This window comes from Myotis davidii, unplaced genomic scaffold (assembly GCF_000327345.1).
Source record: "Myotis davidii unplaced genomic scaffold, ASM32734v1 scaffold205, whole genome shotgun sequence".
Taxonomy (NCBI): Eukaryota; Metazoa; Chordata; class Mammalia; order Chiroptera; family Vespertilionidae; genus Myotis; species Myotis davidii.
Window position 1 is genome coordinate 3,126,889 of NW_006297573.1, and position 11,602 is coordinate 3,138,490.

Here is an 11,602-nt window from a genome sequence, read left to right on the forward strand (position 1 = left end):
AGGCTATGGGGCGGGGGAGGGCCTAAGCCATCAGTTGGACATCCCCCAAGGGTTCCCGGACTGTGAGAGGGTAGAGGCTGGGCTGAGGGACCCCTCCCAATGCACAAATTTTCATGCACCGGGCCTCTAGTATTAAAAAAAAAAACAAAACACAAAAATTAAATGACCAATTGAGACAAACAGTCCTGAGACTATTCTTCCACCAGTGATTATGACTGGGGTGGCAGGTATTGGGGATAATATTCATTCGGGGGTGGGGTGAGCATGCAGGAGGTGGCTGATCGATAATTCTCTCTCATCATTGATGATTCTATCTTAGAGGCTGGGCTGAGGGACCCCTCCCAATGCACAAATTTTCATGCACCGGGCCTCTAGTATTAAAAAAAAAAACAAAACACAAAAATTAAATGACCAATTGAGACAAACAGTCCTGAGACTATTCTTCCACCAGTGATTATGACTGGGGTGGCAGGTATTGGGGATAATATTCATTAAGCCTTCTGAGTTTTCTGGGAAAACTTGGTGACTTTGCAAGTTCCAGCTGCCCTCTTGTCTAGTGCCTTGATGACACCCACAGCAACTGTCTCAAGTCACAAACAGCAAAACAGCCCAGAGGAGGATAGAGCAGCTCTCAATACACATGGGCTTGCTAGGAATGATGACAGCATCACCAGATTTCAAAAACTTTAGGCCATCTTCCAGCTTTTCCCCAGAACGATGATCAATCTTCTCCTTCAGCTCAGCAAATTTGCAAGCAATGTGAGCTGGGTGACAACCCAGCACAGGTGCATAGCCAGCACTGATTTGGCCTGGATGGTCCAGGATAATCACCTGAGCTGTGAAGCCAGCTGCTTCCATTGCTGGGTAGTTTTTGCTGTCACCAGCCACATTGCCACGGCGAACATCTTTGACAGACACATTCTTGATGTTGAAGCCCACATTGTCCCCAGGAAGAGCTTCACTCAAAGCTTCATGGTGCATTTCAACTGACTTTACTTCAGTTGTAACATTGACTGGAGCAAAGGTGACCACCTGCCGGGCTTGAGAACAGCAGTCTCCACTCGGTCCACAGGGACAGTACCAATACCACCAGTTTTGTAGACATCCTGGAGGGGTAGATGTAGGGGCTTGTTATGTGGATGAGTTGGTTGCAGGATGCCATCCAGAGCTTCCAGCAGCTGGTTCCACTGGCATTGCCATCCTTACAGGTGACTTTCCATCCCTTGAACTAAGACATGTTAGCACTTGGCTTCAGCGTGTTGTTGCCCTTCCAACCAGAAAATGGCACACATACTACTGTGTCAGGGTTGTAGCCAATTTTCTTGGTGTAGGTGCTGACTTCTTTAACAATGTCTTTGTATCTTTCTGTCTGTAGAGTGGCTCAGTGGAACCCATTTTGTTAACACCAACAGTCAGTTGTTTCACACCCAGTGTGTAAGTCAGGAGTGCATGCTCACAGAGGGTCTGCCCATTCTTGGAGATGCCTGCTTCAAATTCACCAACACCAGCTGCCGGGAGCCGGTCCATCCTTGCTGCTTCGCACAGTCGCTGCAGGGAAGAAACATCTGCACAGCATATGTTTCAAGGGACCTGCGTATATGACATACTGTTCTTAATGTTTGCTCACCTTCTTGGCACTATGTGTTTTAACCAAGGTCACCTCTCCGAGAAAGGTGGTTTCCCCAGGCAGGGATTTTTCCCTGAAGTTAGGGAGGGAATAAAACCCCTTAACTAAGTCCCACGAGGGTAGTTAATCACTTTAACAGAGAACATGGCTACAGAACCTGGCTGGAGAACCTGGATAATGTGGCTGGAGAACCTAGCAAGAGAACATGGACACAGAACCTGGCTGGAGATCCTAACCAGAACTTCGCTGGAGATCCTGACCAGAACTTGGCTAGAGATCCTGCCTAGGCTGCTGATCAACTGAACGCTGTCTCTGTGTCATTCCTTCTTCGCCGACTCTGTCCACACCTTTGAGGATCCCTGGACCTGTTGGGGTTGGACCCCAGCAACCAGCAGCAACAATCAGGACAGCATAGTCAGCCTGAGGTGTACCTGTAATGTTGTTTTTAAAATTTATCTTTATTGTTGAAAGTGTTATAGATGCCCCCCCCCATTAGCTCCCTCTACCCTGCACCCACCCCCCTTTCCCAGGCCTTCACCATCTACTATCTGTGTCTATGGGTTATGCATATATGCATATAAATTTTTTGGTTAATCTCTCCCCATCCCACCCCCACCTTCCCTCTGAGATTCATCAGTCTGTTCTATTTTTTATGAAGTCTCTGTCCTGGGGCATAAATGATGGTCAAATAATACTTGCTGGTCTCAAATTTCCACAGGGAGATATCAATGGGGATCCCACGCTCACGTTCAGCTTTCAGTTTATCTAAGACCGAAGCATACTTGAAAGAGCCCTTCCCCACCTCAGCAGCCTCCTTCTCAAGTTTTCCAACGGTTCTTTTGTCAATTCCATCACATTTGTGGGTCAGATGGCCAGTAGTGGCAAACTTGACAGAATCTATGGGTTTGTGCCCAGTAACAATAGTGTTGACATGAGTCTTTTCCTTTCCCATTTTGGCTTTGATTTAGTGGTGGTTTTCACAACACCTGTGTTCTTGTGCAAACATGTTGTGAAAAAACAAAATACAATTGTTATGTATATTCATCTTGTATCCTACAACCTTGTTAAACACACTTATTAGTTCTAGTAGTTTTTTTGTAGATTCTTTGCAACTAAAGTCATTTTCAGCCATATTGAGATATAATAGACAAATATAATTGTAATATATTTTATGATTTAACATTAATTAAATAATATTTAATGAATAAATTAATAAATGCTAATATATTTGAGCATCGAAAGATCTCCGGTTTGATTCCTGGTTGATGCCCAGGTTGCAGGTTTGGTCCCCGATCTAGGTGCATGCAGGAGGCAACTGACCAATGTTTCTCTCTCTCTCTCCCTCCCCTTCCTCTCTATCTAAAAAATCAAGAAAGACATATTTTTTAAAAAAGTACTTAGGTTCTATTGTTTTAGCAAGTTTCAGTTTTACAATACAGTATTTTCAACTATAGTCACCTTGTTCAAAATTAAATCCTTAGGTCTTATTCATCTTATAACTGAAACTTTGTACCCTTTTATCAGCCTCTCCCTATTCCCCTCATCCCCTAGCCCCTGGCAACCACTTTTACACTCTCTGTTTATATATTTTTTAAAATTCTACTTATAAGCGATGCCATGCATATTGGCTTTGTCTGGCTTATTTTATTTAGCACAATGCCCTCCAGGTTCATCTCTGTTATCACAAATGACAGGATTTCCTTCTTTTTAAAGCCTAGATAATATTCCATTAAATATCTACATATATACATATAGCTACATATATACATTTTATATATATATTAAAGTCCCGGTGCACAAAAATTCATGCACTCAGGGCAGGGGGTGTCCCTCAGCCTGGCCTGTGCCCTCTCGCAGTCCAGGACCTCTAGGGGGATGTCCACCTGCCAGCTTAGGTCTGCTCCCTGGGGGGATCGGGCCTAAGCTGGCAGTCAGACATTCCTCTGTCAGCCCAGAAGTCCTCGGGGGATGTCCAACTGACAGCTGCAGTAGGACATCCTTGGAGCCGCCCTGTGGGAGCGCACTGACCACCAGGGGGCAGCTCCTACGTTGAGCATCTGCCCCCTAGTGGTCAGTGCGCATCATAGTGACTGGTCGTTCCTGGTCATTCTGCTATTAGGGTCAATTTGCATATTACCCTTTTGTTATATAGGAGACTATATTATATATATATATAGCATTTTTTATCCATTCATCTCTGATGGACACTTAGGTTGTTCTCAGGTTCTCATGTCTTGGCTGTTGTGAATAATGTTGCAATGAACATGAGAGTACAGATATCTCTTTGAGATAATGATTTTGTTTCCTTTGGATATCTATCCAGAAGTAGGATTGCTGGATCATATGATTGTTCTATTTTTAATCTTTAGAGGTGCCTCCATACTGTTTTCCATAGTGGCAATACCAGTTTGCTTTTCCACCAACAGTGTACAAGGGTTCCCTTTGCAATTAAATATATATAAGATCATGTTGCCTAAGAATCACAATAACTTTTTAATTATTTGCTTACTGCATTTCAATTAACCCTCTCAGTTCCTCTAGTATGCAACACCATAGTCCCCAAATATTCCTTACTCTTGGTAATGTCAAACACTCCTTCTCTGGGGATAGAGTAACATGTCCTTAAATTCCTCCTAAAGACTGGAATGTCTTGCTAACAGTAGTGTTGACCTCCAGCCAGGGTAATTTTCCACATTCATCTCCCATACAAAGATACACAAATCACAAGAGGATCTAGGATCCTTTGACCTTTTACTCTGTGACTTGCCTATATCTTTGCTTCAGTTGTTGACCAATCATCCTATGATGGCCATACTCTTCTCTTATTTATTTATTTATTTATTTAATATATTTTTGTTGATTTCAGAGAGGAAGGGAGATGGGAGAGAGAGATAGAAACATCATTGATGAGTGAGAATCATTGATTGGCTCTCTCCTGCATGACCCCTTGACCAGAATCAAACTCAGGACACTTCAGTTCACAGGCCGATGCTCTATCCACTGAGCCAAACAAGCTAGGGCCATACTCTTCTTTTTAGATATGATAATACATTTTAAAGTAAAATCTTTGCCAGTAAGTTTTCTGTCTCTAGTTATGCTATCTTTGTCTGCTCTGATCCATTACTTATTTTATAGTTTTACTCTGAAAAGGCATTCTTATTTTTAATTTCCAAATGCAACGTGTGTGTGTGCGTGTGTGCACATGTGACTGCACATGCAGGGGTTGGGTGAATATCTAAAGATAGCACTCAATTATCATCCATTACTCAAGTCATACTTTTTGTCATTTAAACTCTATACAACTCTTTTACACATATCACTGTTAATTTATTTAACCTCCAATTGATCTATTTTATGAACTTGCTTAGGACTTTATGGTTAGTTCTCTAACAGTTACATCTTGTTAGATTCAGCTCATTATTTCAGACTACTGAGACCTTTTTTACATACTCATTTGTTTGCCATTCAGTGTAACGTATTTGGGCAGTAGATCACAGTCTATTTCCAAGTAAAGTCTGAACTAAAAGCTCAGCGCAGAAACAGATCACTGTGACATGCTATTGGAGGCCTTCACCTTGGTTGCCTGTGATCAGCAATTAACATTCTTTAGAAATGGTTGCTTAGCTAGATACACAGGGACTTACCTGTGCTTCCTTTTCCTCTGCATAAAATTAGGGTGATGGAGTACCCAACTCATTGGACTGTTGTTGGTTTTTAAAATATATTTTTGTTGATTTTTAGAGAGAGAGGAAGGGAAAGGGAGAAGGGAGAGAGAAATAAGAAACATCTCGACTGCCTCCTACACAGCCCCTACTGGGGATGGAACCCACAAGCTGGGCATGTGCCCTGACAGGGAATTGAACCAGTGACTTCGTGGTGCATAGGTAGATACGCAACCACAGCCACATCGGGTGGGCTTATAAGCCTGTTGAAAGCATTAAATGCTTAAACAATGTGCTTAGAACAGTGCCCAGCACAGAGTATGTGCTCCGGAGAGTGAGTCATCATTATTTGGGAAAGCAAGGGCTTTAGACAATGGCTTGGCCTTTATCTTCATCTTGTCATTTCTTAACTCTGCATGCTTAGACAAGTTATATAATTTCTCTGAACCTTAATTTCTTCATCTTAAAATAATCATAAGAATAGTGCCTTCTTTATAAAGTTGTGAGAATTAAATAAAATAACACAAGTAGAATGTGTAATGCAGTGCATGACTCAATAAGTATTTGTTGCAATATTTCTTATTGACATTCATCTTGTACACATGTTTTCATCTCCTCCCTCCATCCCTCTACCAAGATATGTCCAAAAGCGAACAGATATAAGCCTGTTTGGTAACTGAAAATTTTCAGAGCTATGATTCATTTAAATCATATTTTAAAACCCTTCTAAAATTCTGAAAATATCAGCAAAATAATTATTTAAGTGTGTAATTAATATATGTTATGGCTAGGTTATTAATTGTGGATTTATCTTATTACAACCTAGACTTGTATGTTACATATATATTGTATGTACAGTTTATGAGAACACCATAGGGACCTTTGAAAAGATTGTGATCATTTTATATCCTGGAAAGCACAGTTTGATTGTTCAAAATGATTATGAAGGTTTATGTTTATGTTTGTTTTTATCACTGCTTGTCCCTTTTATTTATTTGGTGCTGAGAACATAGCTCAAGAATGCAACCACCAATGATAATGCTGTTTCTATGAGAAAATAGTCTGCCTCACAATGATCAGCTGAGATATGAAATCTCAGACTCACTGTGGTGAAAGCCACATACTGCTTGCCAAATCACAACGCTCCTTATGTGTGGTAGGACAAGAAATCCCAGATCTTAACAGTGTGATCTTCACAGAACAAACAATGCAAAAGCTGATGCCTTAGAGCAGCTAAGAATCAAAGCTTGATTTTTTTCAAATTATTATGTGTCAGATATTCTAAAAAGTGTCTGTGTGAGCATAATACAAAACCTTACAAGTCAAAAAACTTGAATTTTATTCTCTGCTATCTATTAATAAAAAAATTTTGGTGCCCTTCTGCCATATGAGGACACAGCTAGAAGATAACAATCTAAGAGCTAAGAAGCAGACCTTCAGAGGCACTGAATCTGCCAGCACCTTAATCTTGGATTTCCCAGCCCCCAGAATTCAGGATCAAGAGTGTCAGGCAAGCCCACTGGTGTGGCTCAGTGGTTGAGTGTTGCCCTATGAACCAGGAGGTCATGATTCGATCCCAGTCAGGGCACATGCCTGGGTTGTGGGCTCAATCCACAGTGAGGGGTGTGTAGGAGGCAGCCCATCAATGATTCTCTTTCATCATTGATGTTTCTATCGCTCTCTCTCTCCCTTCATCTCTGAAATAAATAAGAATATATTTAACACACAAAAAAGTGTCAGGCACAACCCTGGCCAGTGTGGCTTAATTGGTTGAGCGTCATCCCATGCACCAAAAGATTGCTGGTTCAATGCAGCAGGCAGCCGATCAATGTTTTGCTCTCATATACATGTTTCTCTTCCTCTTCTTTCCTCTCTCTAAAAGTTAATTTTAAAATCTTTAAAAAAAAGAATTGAGAGAACAAAAACATTTTAAAAGAAAAAGAAAAAACAGGGAACATGAAAGCACTCTTTATATTTTTTAATTTTTTTTTAAGAAAAAGGATTATGCTCAGCTGGCGTGGCTCAGTGATTGAGTGTCGACCTATGAACCAGGAAGTCAAGGTTCAATTTCTAGTCAGTGCACATGCCCATATTGTGGGCTTAATCCCTAGTAAGGGGCATGCAGGAAGCAACTGATCAATGATTATCTCTCATTATTGATGTTTCTATCTCTCTCCCCCTCTCCCTTCCTCTCTGAAATCAATAAAAACATATTTAAAAAGAAAAAAAAGAAGAAAGAAAAGGACCATAACAACATAGTAAATGGATTGGGATATAACATTGAGGAAATCTCCCAGAAAACAGAAGAAAGATGGCCAATAGAAAAATAATAAAAGGATCAATCCAAGAAGTCCGGTATTCCAAATAATTGGAGTAGCAGAAATTTTAAAGAAAGAATTTAAAAATTCCCAGAACTAAAGGAAAAATATTTTCTAGTACATTGCCTACCTTTTTGGACTTGACTTCTTTTCCAGAATGGAGATAATAATTACCAAAAAGATTGTTCCAAAGATTAGATTATTAGTATAAAGTATATAGTGCCTGGCACATGGTGAATGCTCAATAAATGTGAGTTCTTTTTTTCCTTTTTTATTGTCAACTAGAGGCCTGGTGCACAAAAATTTGTGCACTCGGCGGGGGGGGTGTCTCTCAGCCCGGCCTGTGCCCTCTCGCAGTCTGGGACCCCTCAGGGGATGACCACCTGCTGGCTTAGGCCTGCTCCCTGGGGGATTGGGCCTAAGCTGGTAGTCAGACATCCCTCTGGCAGCCTGGGAGCCCTCAGAGGATGTCCATTTGCCAGCGGGGAGCAGGCCTAAGCTGCAGTCGGACATCCTTAGCGTTGCTGAGGAGGCGGGAGAGGCTCCCACCATCACCGCTGTACTGGCAGCCATCAGCCTGGCTTGTGGCTGAGCAGAGCTCCCCCTGTGGGAGCACACTGACCACCGAGGGCAGCTCCTGCATTGAGTGTCTGCCCCCTGGTGGTCAGTGTGTGTCATAGTGACCAGTCATTCCCAGTCTTTCTGCCGCTAGGGAACAAGGAAACCTATGTAATACTTTCAACAATAAAGATTTTTTTAAAAAACATTATAGAATGAGAAATCCCCAGGCCAGGCTGGATTCAATGAAACAGCTGTCCCATTAAAAAATGTGGCCCCACCAGTGTGGCTCAGTGGTTGAGCATCTACCTGTGAACCAAGAGGTCATGGTCAGGGCACATGCCCGGGTTGCAGACTCAATCCCCAGTGTGTTGTGTTCAGGAGGCAGCTGGTTGATGATTCTCTCTCATCCTTGATGTTTTTATCTCTCTCTCTCTCTCTCCCTTCCCCTCTAAAATCAACAAAAATATATTTTTTAAAAAGATGAACGGAGTGGGAGGAACAGTAATTATTATTTTTTAACTTGGTTCTGGTTTGAGTTAGCTCCTTTAAAGGATACAAAAATAAAGTTGGTTTTTTTTTTTTTACCAGGCAATTGAAATGATTTGTTCAAAGAACTTTATCATCATGCCTTAATACCAATCTATAATAAACAGAGAAATAAGGGAAGTAATACTATCACCCTAGTTAAATATATACATCATAAATAATATTTGCACATTTAAGCAATTCATGAATCCTTCCTAAATAATGAGACTGTAATGCGGACCTTTTGCTTTTCAATGGGAGAAAATACACTGCTGTGCTTTAATTTGTTTTTTGCAAGGCTAACACTCCATAGGGGCTTGCGGGGGGAGGGGGGGGGCTTTTTCCAGTTTATTTGGACTATTTGTCTCCAAATAAATAACTTAAAAATTACAGAGACACCTCCCCAAATGCAAAGAAGCTAAGTTGCTCAGCCCCAGTCCTTAGTTCCCATGCTTCTATATTGCCTGCTGCATTGTATTATAATTTATCTGTTGTTTATTAGTAATGTATTTATCTGCCTTCCTTGAGGGCAGTTTGCTGTGAGGATGAACTAACAGTAAATGTAAGGCTCTTAGCACAGCTCCTGGCCCAGGGCAGGCGTGACCCAGTGTTACCCATTGTCATCATCAACTTTATTACAGACTTAAAATGCTCCCCACTGCCCAGAGCAGAGCCTGGCACACTCAAAATTAAGTGGGTCCTTGGAATACCTGTCTTAATCATCTAAGTACTGACCCATTAGAATTGCAAAATCTCAGAAGATTCTCCCTACCTTTTCTACCACTTTCATTAAGCATCATGGTGAGAATGGGGTGTGCTAGATCAAGTCGCAGGCGCTGAGGTCATGAAGAAGGCCTGCCCCCCACAAGTTCATAGATGGATCCTGGGGAAACACATGAGTACAGTGTCTTAATACAGGTGTAAGGGAAGAAGTGCAGACGCAGAGAGAAGGGACTTACAACTTATCTAGAAGAGCAAAAAAGGCACTTTAAGTAGCAGCCTTTGTCCGGAATGTTGAAGATGGGGCACCTGTGGGGGGCGGGGGGGAGGGGAGGGTGCACCAAGTCCCAGAGGGCAAGTAATGACAGTGAGTCTTTTATTTTCTCTAATGAAAAGAGAAAAAAGGTCACTTCCACGTGTGACACTTTACCAGGCCCGGTGCTGCCTGCAGGGGGTGCTAAGGAGGGTGTGGCTCAAGCGCCCCCTGCAGGCTGGTTGCAGCTTCAGGCCTGGCCTCGCAGCACTGCTCTGTGGAAGGATTTGCTGCCACCCAGGTCCCTTTGCCCATGCTGGTTTTCTGTTATCACTGTCTGCCACTTTCTTAACCTTTCTGCTCCTGCTTTTCTTTGTCCGCCTTATCGTTCGTGTCTCTGGTCATTTCTTTCTTTTGCTTCCAGCTCTGCCCCAATCCCTTTGAAGTGCTTCTTTCCTCCATTCCCAGGCATCTAAGTCACCTTCAAGCTGTGGGTTCCTCAAACTCTTGGGGTTCCCATTTTCATTGCTGCTTCCTATGTTATTTCCAGCTCTTAAAATAATCCTGCAAGTTATTATTTCCATTTTAAATATGAAGAAACTAAGATATAAAGAGTGATGTTATTTGTTTGAGGTCATAGAGACGGACACTGGCGGTTCTGGGGTGAAATCCTTGTAAATCCTTATTTGACTCCAAAGCCCATGACTGCTATTCTGTGATACCAGCTGTAGTTCTAGGTCAACACTCAACAGTGGGATGGACGGCAGTCAATATTGTTCCCTAAAAATATCACCGGTACAGGCTCCGTACATGTCAGCAGCCACAGCACACCCTTTTCTTCCTTTCTTATTAAGTCGAGGACTTTCATCTTTCCACCTAAAGGAAGCACTTTCCGGCTTTTCCTGGGCATGTCCGAATTACAGCATCAGTCCTCCTGCGCTTTGGGCAAGTAGCAGCCTTTGTCCCGAATGTTGAAGATGGGGCACCTGTGGGGGGGGGGGGAGGTGCACTAAGTCCCAGAGGGCAAGTAATGACAGTGAGCCTTTTATTTTCTCTAAGTAGTGAGTAAAATAGGAGGGGCTTGAACATGAGCACTGTGATACCACCGCAGCGGATCGCATCACCCTGACGCTGCTGACGGATGTCCCGAGGCACACAAGCGCATGCGGCGTGGAGACGTCCCCAAATAAAGTCTTTTTTATTTTGTTTTCTTCTTTTTTAAATGGAAACACCATGGTGGAGTTTTTCGTTGTGGAAGATGAGGCCCCTGTTGGGGAGCTTTAAAAAAATACTTGTGCCTAGATTCTACCCACAGAGACTGACTTAATAGGACTACAGTATGGTGTAGGCATTAGGATTTTTCTAAAAGTACAATTTATATACAATAAATTGCACATATCTTAGGTGTATAGTTCAATGAGTTTTGGCAATTGTTTATCTCCTTGTGACCACCATGATAATTAAGGTAGAGAACAGGCCCAGCTGGCATGGCTCAGAGGTTGAGCATTGACCTATGAACCTGGAGGTCACGGATCAATTCCCAGTCAGGGCACATGTCCAGGTTGTGGGCTCGATCCCCAGTAGGGGGCCTGCAGGAGGCAGCTGATCAATGATTCTCTCTCATGATTTATGTTTCTATCTCTCCCTCTCCCCTCCTCTCTGAAATCAATAAAAATATAGTAAAATTAAAAAATAAAATAAAATTTAGTCAATCTAGTCAGTGAGAAATGGTAATACGAATTGACATGGTATTTATGTGAACACCAATGAATACTGTTTTGTGTGCTTGCTAGTGATCCATAATCTTCTTTTTTAAAATGTCTGTTTTGAAATCAAGGCTTTTCCCCATTTTTAAAAAAACAGGTTGTCTTTTTATTATTGACTACTAGAGGCCTGGTGCATGAATTCATGCACCACAGGTGCGGTCTGGCTAGCC

The 11,602-nt window shown here is 42.2% G+C and overlaps 1 pseudogene; it reads right to left on the reverse strand.

The window, feature by feature from the left end:
• Positions 1–476: 476 nt before the first annotated feature.
• On the reverse strand, positions 477–2,594 carry LOC102757006 (annotated as a pseudogene).
• Positions 2,595–11,602: the final 9,008 nt, after the last annotated feature.